This window comes from Canis lupus, chromosome 20 (genome assembly GCF_048164855.1).
Source record: "Canis lupus baileyi chromosome 20, mCanLup2.hap1, whole genome shotgun sequence".
Taxonomy (NCBI): domain Eukaryota; kingdom Metazoa; phylum Chordata; class Mammalia; order Carnivora; family Canidae; genus Canis; species Canis lupus.
In genome coordinates, this window is record NC_132857.1 from 40,304,793 (window position 1) to 40,321,543 (window position 16,751).

The window sequence follows — 16,751 nt, forward strand, 5'->3', positions numbered from 1 at the left end:
GTAACCCACAGGACTAAATGATCTGTTTGATGTGGGAAGTGGTGTGCGTGGGGGTGGGTTGGGGGTGGAATCTAGTTTGTGAGGGGTGCCCTTGAGAACAGGGAGTTTAAGCAGGAGGCGTGGCTGTGTGTACAGCAGTGTGATGTTGGCTCGAGGTGGGAGACCAGGCTGGAGCTTGCTGTGGGCAGGAGGACAAGGCTTGGGACTGGGCCATCCAAGATCCAGAGGCTCAGATCAAAGTTTGAAAATTTGTTGACGATCTTCACCCAGGGATACCTCCCTTCTTTGTGTCATATGGTGTCTCTGCTAGTAGTTGTCCCTCACAGGCCCCATAGTAGCTACTTAGGCTTTCTCTCTGGTTTATAAACTCTCTGAAACCAGGGATTATGTGACTATATGTTCTCAGAGCCTAGCCCACTGCTCGCACATACTTGATGCTTATGTTTCTAGGTAAATGAATTTTATTATTTATTATTACATAATTACAGCTACTGCAGCCTCATTATATCAGTATAGGCTTAGGGTCTTGTGTGTGTGTGGGGGGGGGTATATAAACCTATATTTCTATAATTCTACATGCTTCCTTTATTGCTTTCCAAAATGCACATTTTTATGATGAATAAGAGTATGCCAAATACAGTGCTTTCTTCCAAGCATTAATTATTGCAAGATGCGTGTGTAATTACTGAACCAGGCATCTGCTGCAGATATTTAAATTCCACCAAAAAGAGCTTGATTAATAAAAAATTACTTTTTAAAAATTTGAAGCTAATTAATTAAAGACAAGGAGTAATTTTCAATTATCATGATAAGTGCATATGTATCTACAGAGATTATTTTTAAGTAGAATGGTCTGATCACTTTAAAGTATCAATCTTTTTTTCATATGGTGCTACAGAGAATAAATAAGAGAGACTCAAGCCCCAAAGAGTCACTGGCATGCAAAATAAATAATAGGATAGGAAATATAAGGCTAACTGGAAAGCATATGCTTTCATTCTGTTCATTGATTAAATCATTCCTTTTTTGTTTGTTCCCCATTATTTTTGCCTTCCTTATTGCGGATAAGTGCCTTCTGGGTACTGAAGAGGAACATCCTACTTACAGGGTTTCAAATTGACTGAAAACTCAAATAGTTACAACTTTTCTTTATAATCTGCTCTCATGAGAAAAAGCAATGACAAGTAAGCAAGTTAATATCAGCAATTCCCAAGCAGATGTGGGAATTAAAACTTCAGATAATCAAAAACTGTAAAATGGCAAAGATATCAGCGAAAATTGAGGGAAGTATTTTTCTAGATTCTAATGTCTACATTTCAAACTGGTTATTTGTACTAAATTTTTACATAGAGGTATGGAGTTGTACCTCTCTAAGCCTATTTAACCCTTTGTTACTTTCCAGTGTGTGTAAATGTTCTTGATATAGCCTAATAGTCATGAAAATCTGTAAGTTCCTATTTCCCCTGATCTCCAAGAAGATGTTTTGTGCTTTTCAACTTAGAACTTACCATATGGATGTGCTAGGTCCTTGCCCTTCTCTTGCTCTGTCTGCACTGAAGGAAGTTGGTTCCTACCAACTCCATTTGCTAGATTCAGTTGCCTATGCCCCCAAAGAAATTTGGACGATGAAAGGTAAAAAGACAAAGTAGGAGAACAGGCAGAGGAAGAGGAAAAACCAAGGTATTTTTCCTCCTTTGATTCAGGGAGTTTCTCCCACAGCAGCTGCGCTCTAAAATTCCCATTCCAGGCCCAGCCAGGATCAATAGCTCCAGGGCTCTGTTAACCCTAGGGATGGAAACGAGAGGCTTTCCTGCTATGACTGTTTGCTGGAGTGCCTATCCTTCCCCAAGTTGGCTTTCCAGTCCTTCCAATGCCTTTGTAACTAATTCCTGGTGTTAAATTCCCTCAACTGAACTACCTCCCTTGGACTCTGATTTCTAGTTGGGCCCCATCTCATACACTGAGGTCACAATACCTAGAAAGTGGTTGAGCAAAGAACAAAATGTTCATCATCACAGAAGAATTTATGTAGGTACCACAATGTTCACATCCCAAAATGTCCAGCAGAGATATAAAAAAAAAACTAATGAATGTGGTTGAAAATATATAATACAATGGAAAGTTATTTCATTTTTTTTTAAAGTCACTTTCATTTAGTTCTCTTCGTTCATTAGTAATCTCCCGTCAATAGTGAAACCGTAGGGAATGGAGCAGGGTGAACAAAAAGAATCATGCCCACGCCGAGCCCAAAATAATTCCAAGTAGATTTGCCTGCACAAAAGAAAGAAAGGGGTAATCAGCACCTAGGGTAGGTAACAAGAGGCATTTAGCACTGTTACTGCTAAATAACAATGAAGACCTCTCTGAAATCCCCAGCAGCTTTCTCCCCAGACACTCTTTTCTCTCTCTGCATTAATTTGACCTTCCCACGACACAAAAGCAGTCAAGCTTAATTGGATGGGAGATTCTAAGATAGTTGTCAGTGGCCTAAAAGGCCTGGGGGTTGAGCCACCCTTTGAAATAGGTTTTGAAATCAGATTTTGTGCTCTTTGCAAGGTTGAGGCTGTGGTTTCACCATCTTGGGCAGGATTCAGTTCATAATATCAAGCTTCCAAGCAAATCCGTTTCTGGTTTTGTTGAGATGAAGCCCAGCTGGAAGCCACATAAGGGACTAGTTTTATTCTCCAAGGAGCGATGGGCCATGTGTTATTTTCCTGGGACTGCTGTAGCCAAGTACACAAACCAGGGGGGAGGAAGGGAGCTTAAACAACAGAAATTTACTGTCTCACAGCTCTGGAGGCTGCAAGACCAAGACCAAGCTGTGGGCAGGGTGGCTCCCTTCTGAGGGCCACGGGGGAGAATGTGTTCTGTGCCTCTCTCCTCACTTTTGGTGGCTTGCTGGCGATCTTCTGTGTCCCTTGGTTTGCAGAAATATCATCCTTGTCCCTTCCTAGCATTCTCCTCGTGTGTGCAGGTCCATCTCTACCCAAATTTCCCTCTAATAGGGACATAAGTCACTTTGGATTAGTGCTTACTCTGATGATCTCATTTTAACTTGATTACCTCTGCACACGACCGTATCTGTAAATAAAGTCATATTCTAAGGTACTAGGTGTTAAGATGTCAGCAAATCTTGTTGAGAGGAATCCAATTCAACCCCTAACTCATCACGTACACAGATTAGATCATTGTCTCTTGCTGAACTTTTCTTCCCACACCCACCTACCCATTTCTTTCCACCACAGCCTTCTGGCAGAAGTTAGTGGTCAGGAGCCCATTTGGTAAACTCATTCACACTGAAGCATAATTCATTAGAATTGCTTTTATCTACTCATATAGTGTAACAGTCCAAAAGGATATGAAGCAGCAATAAGAAACCAATAAAGTTCAATATATTGTCCCTCCTGGAAATATGTACCTTTTATCAAATCACAAGGAATCATACCCATTTTTCACTGTAATGTGAATGGTAGCAACACTTGGGATTATAAGTAAAAACTTGGCTAAGCAGCTCTTGGTCTTCATTGGAATTAACATAAAAATGGCATTTTCTATTGATGGCAAAATAAGGTTATATACCATGTTGTGGATACAATGATATGGACTTGTAATTTCTTACTGAAGATTACTATAAACTTCTTCTTTAACACTAACAAAAAACATACACACTGCTGAAGGAACTGTAAACTTGGTAGATATTGCCACATTATTTACTTCATAAGTGGTACAAAATCTACAAAATTGGGAAGATATTTGAACCCCTGAAACCAGAATGGCTTTCTTTTAAGTCTGTGCGCTCCTATTATGCCTCTACCCATGCAAAAGCCACGTTTGCACTCAATGAAAGATTTGATTTTTTAAACCGAAAAATGTGGGATATGATGGCACAGCTATCACATTTAAGAAAAACTTAAACTGACACTAAGAACTAAAAGGTAAGGTAGGAAAACTTCATGTGTTGTGCTCTGAAAGAAGCTGATTCTTAATTTTCACATGCAGGATCGATCTTCTATAGTCTCTGCCAACATGGAATTAGCAAATATGGAGCCATCGTTCCTAAGGGAAACACAGGGTAAGGTACCTGTGAGGCTCAGGTCACATTTTTGTCAACCCAATACAAAACTTTGTTTTATATGTGTTTCTATCTAAAGGCACATTCCTTAATATACATTGTTGATTAGTGAATATCGAGCTCATGGCCAACAACACTATAACTCCTTCCTGAATGAAGCTTATCTGTTTTTTTCTCCTTCAGGGACATTACAGCCTTCTTGCACTTAGGAACAGTAAGCAGCATTTCAGCACTCTGCTTGGGGCCATTTTAAATGGCAAAGTTAACAACGAAAACACAAAAATGTGAAAAATTAGCACTAGATAAACCACAAAAGGGATATTTATTTTCAGTATCAGATCCAAAATAAGAAGGCAAAGTATCCCCATGCTGGACCTTAGCTGGGAACATGCACTATCAGCAACTCAAATATTTTGTCGCTCTGTTCATACCTAGGAATGACCATGAGAGTGTCTTGAGTATTGATTTTGGGGGTTATAAAAATTTTTTTTAGCGAGTAGGAGAATCCCCAAACATGGGAGTCATGGACAGTGAGGTCCTTTAATCTGGCTTGCATTACCCATAAATTAAAAAAAAAAAAAAAATGACTCTATTTATCTAATAAAATAGCTATTTAAATTTGAGGTTCATATTTGTAATGTGAGACTTTGTAATGTGGTGGATAAGTATAATTAATATTCAAGCCCTATTACTGATTCTCTAAGTGACCTTGGGCAAAAAGGCTGGATTTCTGTGGACCCTGTGGGCCTAGGCGTCTTATTCCTTAGCTGATAGGCTGCGACTAGAGTTAAAAACATGTGTATGTATACACATGCATACATTCATATGGAAATAAATACAGATACTTTTTAAAGCTGTCTTAAAATTCTAATACACACAGCAATGCTCATCTTTAAACGTGTTTACCATCAGGAAAACATATAAGAAATAGTACCCTGTATTAGTATAGATGGAGAACAGTAATGTGATGGGAGATGTTTCGCTGTATTTCTTATGGTGTTTGAACCGTGAAAACCTATTAACTATTTAAAAAATTAAACTGTATAAAGAAGAAAGAGAAGAAGAATTAGACTTTAAAAAGAAGGAAGGGAAAAAAGAAAAAGAAGAAGAGAAGGAGGAGGAGGAGAAAACGGAGGAGGAAATAGTGAAGTCGTTATTACGTTGAATTACACAAAATTGCTGATTTTTAAAGATTCTGACCTACCAAAATGTCTGTTGCTTACATTCAATCTAATATTAACATCCTCATTTTAATGATAAGGAACTCAAGGTTTCCAAAAGCCGAGTAACTGCCCAGTGGCGCACACAGCTTCAGGAGACTCTTGTCCTGAACAGAGACCTGTTCCCACTGAGCAGTGTGTACGAATTTCAGGCCATAAAAATAAATGTACAAGGACTGTTTAACTCTCTTTTTTCTATATGTGACCTTAAATGCCACCAAGTGATAGTGATATGATATCAGTTGAATCAGGATTTTCTCCTCTCACCACTTCCCACTCACTCCCTAGGATTGTGCTAGCACCAGACTCAGGGGCTCTGGTACTCTCCCAGTCATTCCTTCTGCTTTCTGCTCCTTATTGGCGGGGGAAGAGATCTCTGGGATCCCACTGCCTGTACGTTGGCCTGGGGGGCACATGGCCCCTCTGCTCTCAGGAAGTATACTCACAGACCACTCCTTCTGAAACCACCACTGGCTTTCTTACTGGCTCTGCTGGATCCAAACCCTTACTAGGCTTAAGAAACAGAAAAGTCTAGCTCTGACCCATTGTACACAACCCAAGCCCTGAGTCCTTCAAGTCATTGGCTTTGAAATTTCAAAAGCTTTATCTTACCTTCAACAGACTCTTCCCTTTTTTTTTTTCAGACTTCTCTTAAATTCTTTCTTACTTGTAGTTTCAAAGTCTATTTTTCTAACTAAAAACAAACAAAAAAAAAATCAAGAGTTTGTGTTTTCTTTCATTCTTTTCTCGAGGCAATAAAGGCAAAAGAATTAGGAGCCTAAAGGGTGAGTGTCAGGGAAGGGATAGGTAATAAGAAAGAATGAATGGGAAAAGAGGAAAACATAATTTTCAAAATACCATCCTGCCACATCTATGTGTTATTCTTCTTTCAACACAACTTCTCAGGTAGTTCTCAAACACGAAAAAGTGGCACCTGAGTGGCTTAGTTGGTTAAGCATTCGACTCTTTTTCAGTTCAGGTCATGATTTCAGGGTCATGAGATCAAGCCCCGCATAGAGCTCTGTGCTGGGTATGGAGCCTGCTTAAGATTCTCTCTGTCCCTTGCCCTCTGCCCCTACCCCTGCTCTCTAAATAAATAAGTCCAAGAATTGTCTAAGAAAGTTACACAGACCCTGCTTTATTTGAAGAATACTAGTCTGGACCCATGGAAATGAGTTAACCCATATTGTTACAGTAATTTTCATTTGTGACCATGTCCATATTAAAACAAGAACTTGCCAACTTTACTAAACAGAAGGGAATTTTTTAGGCAAATAAAACCCAAATTTACTTTCCAACCGAGGGTTGAATAGCAACCTGGCACTGATTAAATAGGAAAACCCATTGTGGCTGCAGCTCTGTGGCCCTTTTGCTTTGCCTGTGAAGTAGTTCTTTTAGACACAGATGGGGTGCTGGGCCATTATCTAAGCAAGAATTTGCATAAAATGAAATCCATCAACATGATACGACAAATCAGAGAGGAGAGTCAAGCAAATGCAATTTAGACGTTATGCTGCATCTAAATCACAGAAGAGAAGAATGAGGCAAACAGTGCAATCAGAGGCATTAAGCTCTCTTGTAGAAGGAACAGCAAAATATACTATATATTTCAAGTTGTAGTGGGAACTTGGAGTTTTAAAGAGATAAGGATAGGAAAAAAGGAAGAAAGAGAAGCGTAGAATAGAAGAAGGCACAATATGCACTCAGAATCACAGGAAAAGTATTTAACCAGACACTTCGAAGAAGCAAAGAAGGAACAGCAAAAAAAAAAAAAAAAAAAAAAAACCCACATTTCTCTGACAGTGAGAGATGTAAAGTTGGAGAGGAAAAGAATGAGAGGTAGCAGGGAGGATTTGACAGGGCACTAAGAAATTTAATGGAAGAAGAGTGAATATTTACAAGGGATAAAATAAAAATTGATTTTTTAAGTAAAAATATTTCACAGTACAAAGTCCCTAGGCATGCCATTAATGTTTAATTGAGATCATACAACTTTATCGCACTCACTATGTATTTTTCTAAAAATAGTTTAAAAGGCGCTACCCAATCTTGGCCACAGTTCAGAATACAGTTATGGAGTATCATATAGTCCCAGAGAGTTTCTTCTCCTGAAGGCTAATTCTGTTCTCTACCTGCCAAACTGAGAAAAGAAACACGCCAAGGAGCAACTGTTAAATCTGCTCTCGTTCCTAAAGGAGAGGCAAACATAACGTTTCAAGTTTCTCTTAGAAAGATTTCTCCTTGAGGCGTCTGGGTGGCTTAGTAGTTGAACATCTGCTTTCAGCTCCCTGGGTCCTGGGATCGAGTCCCACATCAGGCTCCTTGCATGGAGCCTGCTTCTCCCTCTGCCTGTGTCTCTGCCTCTCTATGCGTCTCTCATGAATAAATAAATAAAATCATAAAAAAAGAGAAAAGTTTCTCCTTGCACAAACTACCTCTAATAATTGTGGGGTGCTTTATGCTTTTAGAACACTTTCGGAGGACCTCATTTGAATTTCAGTGAATTCTATCATAAAAGGCATTTCCTATATCACGTGTTTTTACATACTGCTTTTCCACTATCAAAACCAATAAAACATTAGACCTGGTTAATTCATTAGTTTCTTATACTCTAAATACTCTCAACCTTTCACTGTTTTCACTCAATTTTTCCTTTTTCTTTCCTTCTGACTACAGTTATTTTTATGCCTCTGGTCAGTTCTGTTGATGCCTCAAATTTCTAGTCTTTCACTTAGCAAAGTAACACACAAAACCTACAAGGCTTTAGAAAAAGTTCACAAATATCATAGCCAACTGTTCGGCCATTTATTAGTGCTCTGAGAGCCACTGTGGCCTTTTGAGGTAGTGGAAGGGCATCAGGGACTATCTATTAAAGTTTTAAAGCCAGGCTAGACCTGACTTTGAACCCTGGATTTACGGCTCAATAGCTAAGTGACATCCTACATAAAGTGGTGATATCCCCTTGATATCATTTATAAGGTTTCTAAGTGCACCACAATTCCTGCCATATAGTAGACATTGAATGAATATTCCTTCCTCTCCCTTACCTCCTAGAAGGACTGTTGAATTGCTGAGTCACACACAGTTTACGTGACAATGGCTGGGGTTTGATCTTCCTGACAGAAGTAGAGGTGTGACTCAAACCTCAGTGTAACCGTGTGTGCTGCTGAACTCTGACCAGCCAGTTATTTTTGTGAAACCAGGGCATCTGCTGACACTCAAGGGGATGACATAATCTCCTTCGGGCAGGTCATGAGGCACCTGCATACCATAATTCTGAAATAGCCCAAATGCATCACATAATTCCAAAGAAAACCATGCTAATTAGCCCCATAACTACATAGCAAATGCAGATACCACCGGCCAAACAACATCACTCAGACCTTCTAACTTGTTAATATGGGCCAGATACTGTTTAAGTTTTGGGGTCTAGAAGACCTACCCCCTTTCTCCTTTCCTTTTTTTTTTTTTTTAAGATTTCATTTATTTATTCATAAGAGACACACAGAGAGAGAGTCAGAGACATAAGCAGAGGGAAAAGCAGGCTCCCGGCTGGGGAGCCCCATAAGGGAGTCCCCAGCCCAGGATAGTGGGATCACTCTTTGAGCCTAAGGCAGACGCTCAACCACTGAGCCGCCCAGGCGTTCCCCTTTCTCCTTCCCTAAATCTCATCTGTGAGGGGCTCCTACACCTCTGCCTCAGTCTGGACAGAATTCCCTTCTTTCCCACTACAGCACTTAATCTTAGGTCTCTCAGTCTTATTTTTTCTTAGCACATAAGAAAAATTAGTGTTCACCTTTGTGGAAAAAATTTGGCCTTTTTTCCCCTATAGAAGAAAGTAGAAGAAAGCCCCTGTGAACATAACACAACAGGTGTTGATTCTCTGCATAAACAGGAGAACAAAGCTGGGAGAACTGAACTAAAAGGTAGGAAGAAGTTGCTTTGACAGTGCAACTGACCTCTGAGACAGTGGCTCAGTTTCCCAGAGGATGCAGTGTGCATATATTGGCCAAATACTGCACAAGCTACCAGAAATAAGAAGATAAATAGAACACGGTCCTTGTCCTAAGGACTTCAAAGCTTAGTGGGGAAGGACAGATGAAGCACACAGTAACACATCATGATTGCGACAGAAACTAGAAAAGACTCAAAGTGAAAGTATTCTAGGGTCATAGACAGGGGTAGTCAACTGTGATGGGGGGGGGCACAGAGGGGAAGAGGGGACAAGAGATTTCATACAAAGGGTAATACTGATACTAATTAGGATCACCGTGTTGGTTCTAGCCAGCAGTTATTTTTGTGAAAATGAAAACATTACAGTTTATTGATATTTCTGGTCTGTCCTAATTCTTGTATTTTTTCTTAAGGAGTTTTTCACTTTATTCATAAATTTATATTTTAGAAATATATATATTTCTGTCTATGTGTTGTGTGTGCTTTATATATTGTATGGATATGCATATATGTGTTTGTACATACGTGTATTAAAAATATTGTGCTTTCTTTTATGACTCTTGCTTGCTCCAATTTCTCTAACATATGTTAAAAGTATTTACATATGCTCGAACCGATGCTTCTCCATTGTAAATATTAATGGTGATTTCTTCTAAATAAGTTGAAATTGGAGTCAGTATGCATATATATGTATGTGTACCCCTATTCACATTAATCCCCCCAAAACCTTCCTTCTTTTCTTTTTAAAACTTGCATCTTTGTTTTCTGTTCTGTATTTTCTTCACCATGTTTGTTGTCAGTATCATCCAGCCTGTAACTCAGCAACATGCCTCAGGATTCCTTACAAGAAACACCTGGAGAGGCTCAGTATTGTGATCTGAGCATGCAGCCTCTGTTCCTGCTTTCACACCTGCATGGATGCTGCAACTTCCAAATAGGTGTGCACTTTGCAAAGTGTCACTGTCTTTAGTGTGAGGAGATGCCCTACATCCCTCATTGTTCTCTTGATAGCTCTCAAGAGTTTTCCTGTTGATAGTATATTTGCTGGAGCTTTCAGTTTCGACCTGTCGAAAGCTGTTTCCCTTGATCTCTCTCTGAGTCACACTGACCTAAGGAGAAGGGATTTATCATGTTCACATTTTAATAGAGAGAGAGCTTGAAGTAGTATAACCTGATAAGTATTCCTTAAGTGGACCAAAGACTACTTTCTCTACAGCTGAGTAAGCCCTCCCTTGCTGCTGTTACTTCATTCCATACCCACCCCTGGGGAGTGGGGCAGCCTGAGTTGAAGCTTGCCTCACAGCTCCCTATTCTATAGGCCATAAAAGCACTTTGCAAACTCTAATACATTATGCAAACATACTCTATTATGGTGATTACATTAGAAACAGCAGCCCATTAAAGACTGTCTTTTATTGTAGATCACACCCACCCCTCATTTCTTTATCACCATTTACATGAACTGCTTTGGAACTAAGTTGTCTTATTTTTCCTTGGAGTCATTAAGAGGATACCCAGGTGACTGCAGAGGACCCAAAGAAGACTTCAACTTTTCAGGAATATTTCTTTATGAAAACATATGATGAACATTAATTCTGGATACATTATATTTTCATATCACCTGCATTTTTTCTGCATTTATACTTGTCTTCAAAATAAAAAAATTAAAGTACCCTTGACCAGAACTGCATATGTACTCAAACACACACAACTAATGTCCAAGATCAGGGACCCAATTCTGCTAAATCAACTGGCTTCTAACTCTGCCACATTTACCTTTCTCCTTCTAAAAATACTCATTTCCTAATTTTTCTTAGTATCCCCTCCCCTATTTATGGTGAGAATACCAGCTGTGCTTATAGGAGCATATTTAAAATAGGCAGCTGGAAATAAGGTGCTAGATGCAGACATTAAGAAGACTAAATTGGGGTTCCTAGCTGGCTTTAGTCATTGGAGCACGTGACTCTTGATCTTGGGGTTGTGAGCTCAAGCCCCACACTGGGCCTAGAGCCTACTTTAAAAAATAAAATAAAACAAAATAAAATAAATAATTAAATAAACAGATGTTAAAAAAAACCAAGAAGGGTAGATCTAATAACAAACTGTGTTAATGCAAACATGAGATTTTAATACTGGCATATCGAATTGTATATTATATTAGGATTAAAACCAGGTAAATACTGCATACATACTGTGTGTGTGTGTGCGTGTGTGTGTGTAGAGGAAGTTGGATAAAATTATGAAGGAATCTGAAGAATCAAAGCATTACTGTACAGTAATATGGGAGTATAGGTGGCTTAAAAAAATCCCTTGTAGGGATGCCTGGATGGCTTAGTTGGTTAAGGGTCTGACTCTTGATTTTGGCTCAGGTCATGATCTCAGAGTCCTAAAATGGAGCCCTACATGGAGCGTCCCCCTCCACCATAGAACCCCCCACCATGGAACCCTGCATTGAGCCTCTTGGGTGGGTTCTTTGCCAGCAGGCCGGAAGTCTGCTTAAGATTCTTTCTTCCTCTCCCTCTGCCCCTCCTCCCCTAAAATAAATAAATAAATCTTTTAAAAAATCCTTTTAACAATTTTAAATTTGTTTAGTAATAAAGAAACATGAATGTCCTTATATTTATACCTTTATGGCATTGAGTTTTCCTTTCTCTCCCCTTCTTTTAACTTTGTACCTTGTTCTGTGACAGTTGCTTCTGCTTTTCTGGCATGTGCTCAAGTGTTCAAATGCTAGATGGTATGCTTCTTCTGTTATACATTCTAGCTATAATGGATGATTTCTTCTGCAGAAGCTGAAAATGGGGTCAGTACACAGATCCCTGGCCCTTCCTTAAATTTCGTGTCTCTGAAGTGTGATCTGTACTGTTAAGCACCATAAAGATAAGTTTTGCCTCATGTTCCCTGGCACTCCCTTGCTACCTACTCAGTGTGTGCAGTGAGAAAACTCTGCTAGGAAATGTCCTCTCCAATGTCAGCTCTTCGTTTAATTCATGGATCGCCCAAACTTATGTCTGCATTGGTGCAAAATTAAAAATCAGTTTCCCAATTTTCTCCTTTGGTATATCCCATAACCCCTCTTAAGTCACCAAACTATTCCTTTTTACTCTTTTTACTCTTTTGTGGTATACTTTGTCCCTTGTGAGTCATGCTCTGGGAAATTTCTCCTTGCTTAGCAATAAAATATGACCAAAAATCTGAGAATTTAGAATTACTGGTGCTTCCCAATTCCCAGCAGTTTCCATGTTACTTTTGCAAATGTCCCTGTTAATATAAAATGTGTATATGTGTATACAATATATATGAATGCCAAAGTTTGTGTCAAAAATATAAAATCGTGTTAGAATGACAAACACTGAGTTAATGAGACAGATTTTGAAGCAATGATAAGCACTGAGGTAGAAGAGAAATAGGGGCAGTATTAGTATAGGGGCCCTCAATGAGTTGGTAATGTTTTCTCTTTTAAAAAAGGGGAAGAGGGCAGCCCCGGTGGCGCAGCGGTTTAGCGCCGCCTGCAGCCCAGGGGGTGATTCTGGAGACCCTGGATCGAGTCCCGCATTGGGCTCTCTGCATGGGGCCTGCTTCTCCCTCTGCCTGTGTCTCTGCTACTCTCTCTCTGCATCTCTATGAATGAATGAATAAATAAATAAAATCTTAAAAAAAGGGGGGGGGGGGAAGAAACTATGTTACAATGTTAAGATCTGATAAAGCTGAAAGGTGAATCTGTTTTCTCTGTATCTATGCTTGTGTTCCCAAATTAGTCTCTATTTTGCCTATGTGCATGAACTATTTCAGAATTTTAAGAATGTCATTAAAAATTTTTATTACATTGTGCTGGTCATTTAATCTTCTTTACTGACATGTTACAGAAAACATCAGTAAGAGAATTTTGGAAGGGGAGGGGACTCATACAAAATAAAGAGTTGAGAGATGTAGGTTATAGTTACTAGAACAGGAAACAAGGGTACGTATGTTGAGAAAGGTACAGAGAGGAAGTAAAGTAAGGGCATTACCTATAATTACACAAGAGGAATTAAAAATAGTGAGACATTCATATTGTGGGGGACGGTGTAAGTGAACTCTGCACTCATTTATCAGAAGGAAGTCCACAGATAGAGTCAGTCTGATAAATGAAGAAGTGGCAATTTAACTATATTACTGAGAGATAACAGAAGTAATCATGCAGAGGAATTAAGAATGCTCTTAAAAAGTTAAACTTGGTTGCTTCTCAAGTGTGGGTCCAGTGTCTGGGTGGAAAGCAAAGAGGGCGTAGGGCTGGGATGTAGCAGCAAAGTGTTCTGACCTTTTGCAATAAGCTCTTCAGCACCATTGACTTTTTTTTTTTTATAAATGTGCCCACGTACTGCTTTGCTTTAACAAATAGCACAATGTTAAGACCATAGAACCCAAGAAAATGTTCCTCACTTCAGTCATCTGATCGAGTTAGTATTTACTTAAGTTATGTTGCCTGCAAGCTAATGAATTATTTACATCTTCATCCTTCAATTGGTATCCTAGAATGATGCTTTGGTTTTTTTTTCTGTTTCTTTTCTTTCTTTTAATCTGTACTCTGCAAACGTTTTAGAAATGGTTTCTCTATACAAAAACTTAAAAACTATTTATCCATTTATAGAAAGCTTGTTTCTGATAGACTATTAAGTGAAACAAGGAAGCCTCCTCCAATTCAACTGGCTTAAAACATGCCTATGACAACAAGTGGTGATGGTTGCATGTCTTTGTGAATATACTAAAAGGACTGAATTGCACACTTTACAGGAGTTAATTTTATGGTATGTGAAATATAGCTCAAAAAATATGCCTATGAAAAAATACTACCAGGGAATAAACTGAAATGATAGCCATTGTGTTATATGTAGGGGGTGTTTTTGCTTTTACTTCCCTTAAGCTTTAGTAATGCAATATAACTTCCATCATTTCAGAAATATTTTAAAGTAGCATCATTAATATTAGTGTGTGGCATCATCTCTATGTGTAACTTTTCCTCTTAATTCCATAACACTTTTTATTTTCTTGTGCACTCTTAAGTGCATAATCATTTGCATTTTAGTCTATTTTCTTTATAGCTTGGGACTTGGTGTTACTCTCATTTTTGTTTGATTTTTTTCTTTTCGTCACCTTGATGCTGCCAAATCTTTACTTGTCATTTGCTTTTTCTGCTCTGTTTTCTTTACTCACTGTAACACTTTGCTGCTTTTCTTGAGAACTCTCCCTGAAATACATATAAATGCTTTAACCAAACTGTGACTTCATGAAAGAAGAACTGGACTTGCCTGCCTTGAATCTTTCTTCAGTCCAATCAAAGCTTGCAGGCAATCTGAAGGAGGGGGTAAGAAGAACAAGGAGAGTAAGAGGAGGAAAAACATATTTACTGAACCCCTTCCATGTACCAGGCTTGGAACATTCATTTCCTTGATACTCCCCCTCAAGCCGGGGCGGGGGAAGGGGGGCACTGTTTTTCTCTTCTTTTATTATTATTTTTTAAAGTTAAATTCAATTTGCTAACATATAGTATAACACACAGTGCTCATCTCATCATGTCCCCTCCTTAATGTCCAGGGCCCAATTACTCCATCCTCCCACCCACCTCCCCTTCCACAACCCTTTGTTTCTCAGAGTTGGGAGTCTCCCATGGTTTGTCTTCCTCTCTAATTTTTTCCCACTCAGTTTCTCTCCTTTCCCTTATGATCCCTTTCACTATTTCTTATATTCCACATATGAATCATACTGTCTTCTTTTAAGTTCAGACTCTGTGACTCTGATCACCTAAGCAACTTGCTCAAGGTCATACAGCCGGTAAATAGCAGAAGCAAGTGTCAGACCTGATTCTGGCCTAACTTCAAAACCAGCACTCCCTTGCCCTACACCTTCACGTTTAGTTAGGTCAATTCTGTCGAGACATATTGCCAAGATGGCCTCCAAAGGTTGTGCCAACTTAGACTAATGATTAGTGAATTTTCATGTTTATTGGCCACATATATAGTTGCCATTAGTAGATTTTCTGATGTATATCAGCCATTTATACAATTCCTTCTCTGAATTTCCTCCTTATTCCCTTTTCCTGTTCTCCTACCATGTTATACATTATTTATAATTCTTATTGATTTGTTGCACTTGATCTGTATCATGGCTAAGGATTTTTTATTTTCTGTATACCTGTGATTCCTAGATTGTCATTCACCTCCTGACTTTGTTTATAGCACTTTCAAATATAAATTATAAAATACATAATTGTTCACATCTTACCTTGTTCCCTGTATAATTATGTGTCTAATGTTACTCCCAAAATGATTTTACCACCCCTAGGTTATAAAAACATTTCTGTAAATTTTGGTTTTAGTAATTTTATAATTTTCTTTTCATTAAACAGTGTTCGGGTCCTTAATCTATCAGGAATTTAGCAGATGATATGAAAGGAAATGAACATTATTCTCTTTGTCTTAAACAACAATCAGATATCCCAAATCAATTCATTTCACTTTATATTCTGAATCTGTATGCCCCCTTTGTGATTTCTAAATATATACACACAGCATACATAGACTAAATTGAGATACACACAGACACACGCACACACACACACACGTCTGTCTTTAAATTTTCTAGTCCATTCTGTTGACTTACTGCCTATTCTTAAACCAGTAGCATGCTGTTAATTTTGAAATTCAGTAGAACAAATTCTATCTTCTTATAGTATCGATTTTATTTATTTACTCATGAGAGACAGAATCTTAATTATTATTTCAGCATTATATTAAAGAGTCTTGCACTTCATATTTCATAGCCTCTTTTTCTTGCATATAAAATTTTCAAACTTTACAGTTTCATTTCTCTTTTTTAATGCAAAATAGTATCTCTTCTATATCCAAGTTTAGTTTTTAAAAACCTCTTTAAAGAGAATTCATTGTTAAGGAGCTTAAGGCTTTGTGAGGAAAACAAGGTTTAGGGAAATCAGGTCATAATTCAACTAGAAAATATATATATATATAGTTTTCTTAAATGTTTATTAAAATAAAATAATACATCCATTCTGAATTAATTACTAAATTCATCTTTTTTTTTTTTTTTTTTTGCTTTAGGGGGACTTTCCAAGACTTCTCTTTTATGAAATTTCAGCAAGATGCATGACTATTTTATCACACATGATATTCATGAGTCTTTTCCTATTAGTTTTGATCACTACATTTCCAATTTTATCACTTGGAGTAGTGGACTCCCACTCGCTAGTCTAAAATGACCCTAAAGAAAGTCATTTGATAGGAGTTAAATATAACTATATATTTGGGATCTGAAGTTGTACAGGTCTAGAATCAGAATCAGCTTTGCCTCAGAATCTCTATGTGACTTTGGGCAAGTGAGGTAACCTCTCTACATTAGGTTTCTCCATCTATAAATGGGTGAGAAATAATAATAGTGCTTCATAGATTGTTGAGAAAAGTAAACTGGAATATGTAAAGTTAACAGCCAGTACTTTCCATGTGATATGTGTT

The 16,751-nt window shown here is 38.3% G+C and overlaps 1 long non-coding RNA gene across 6 annotated transcripts in view; it reads right to left on the reverse strand.

The window, feature by feature from the left end:
• Nucleotides 1–2,003: 2,003 nt before the first annotated feature.
• The window catches only part of LOC140611893 (uncharacterized), a 95,843-nt gene continuing 81,095 nt past the window's right edge, over nt 2,004–16,751 (reverse strand). For 4 of the 6 annotated variants that reach the window (XR_012013208.1, XR_012013209.1, XR_012013212.1 and 1 more), the window contains 3 exons: nt 14,535–14,578; nt 5,905–5,986; nt 2,004–2,271 (listed from right to left, as the gene is read on the reverse strand). This is a non-coding gene — a long non-coding RNA (uncharacterized lncRNA). Of the gene's footprint in view, nt 2,272–2,327; nt 4,057–5,904; nt 5,987–14,534; nt 14,579–16,751 lie in introns of those variants that run through there. The other 2 variants (XR_012013211.1, XR_012013210.1) reach the window with 2 other exon arrangements.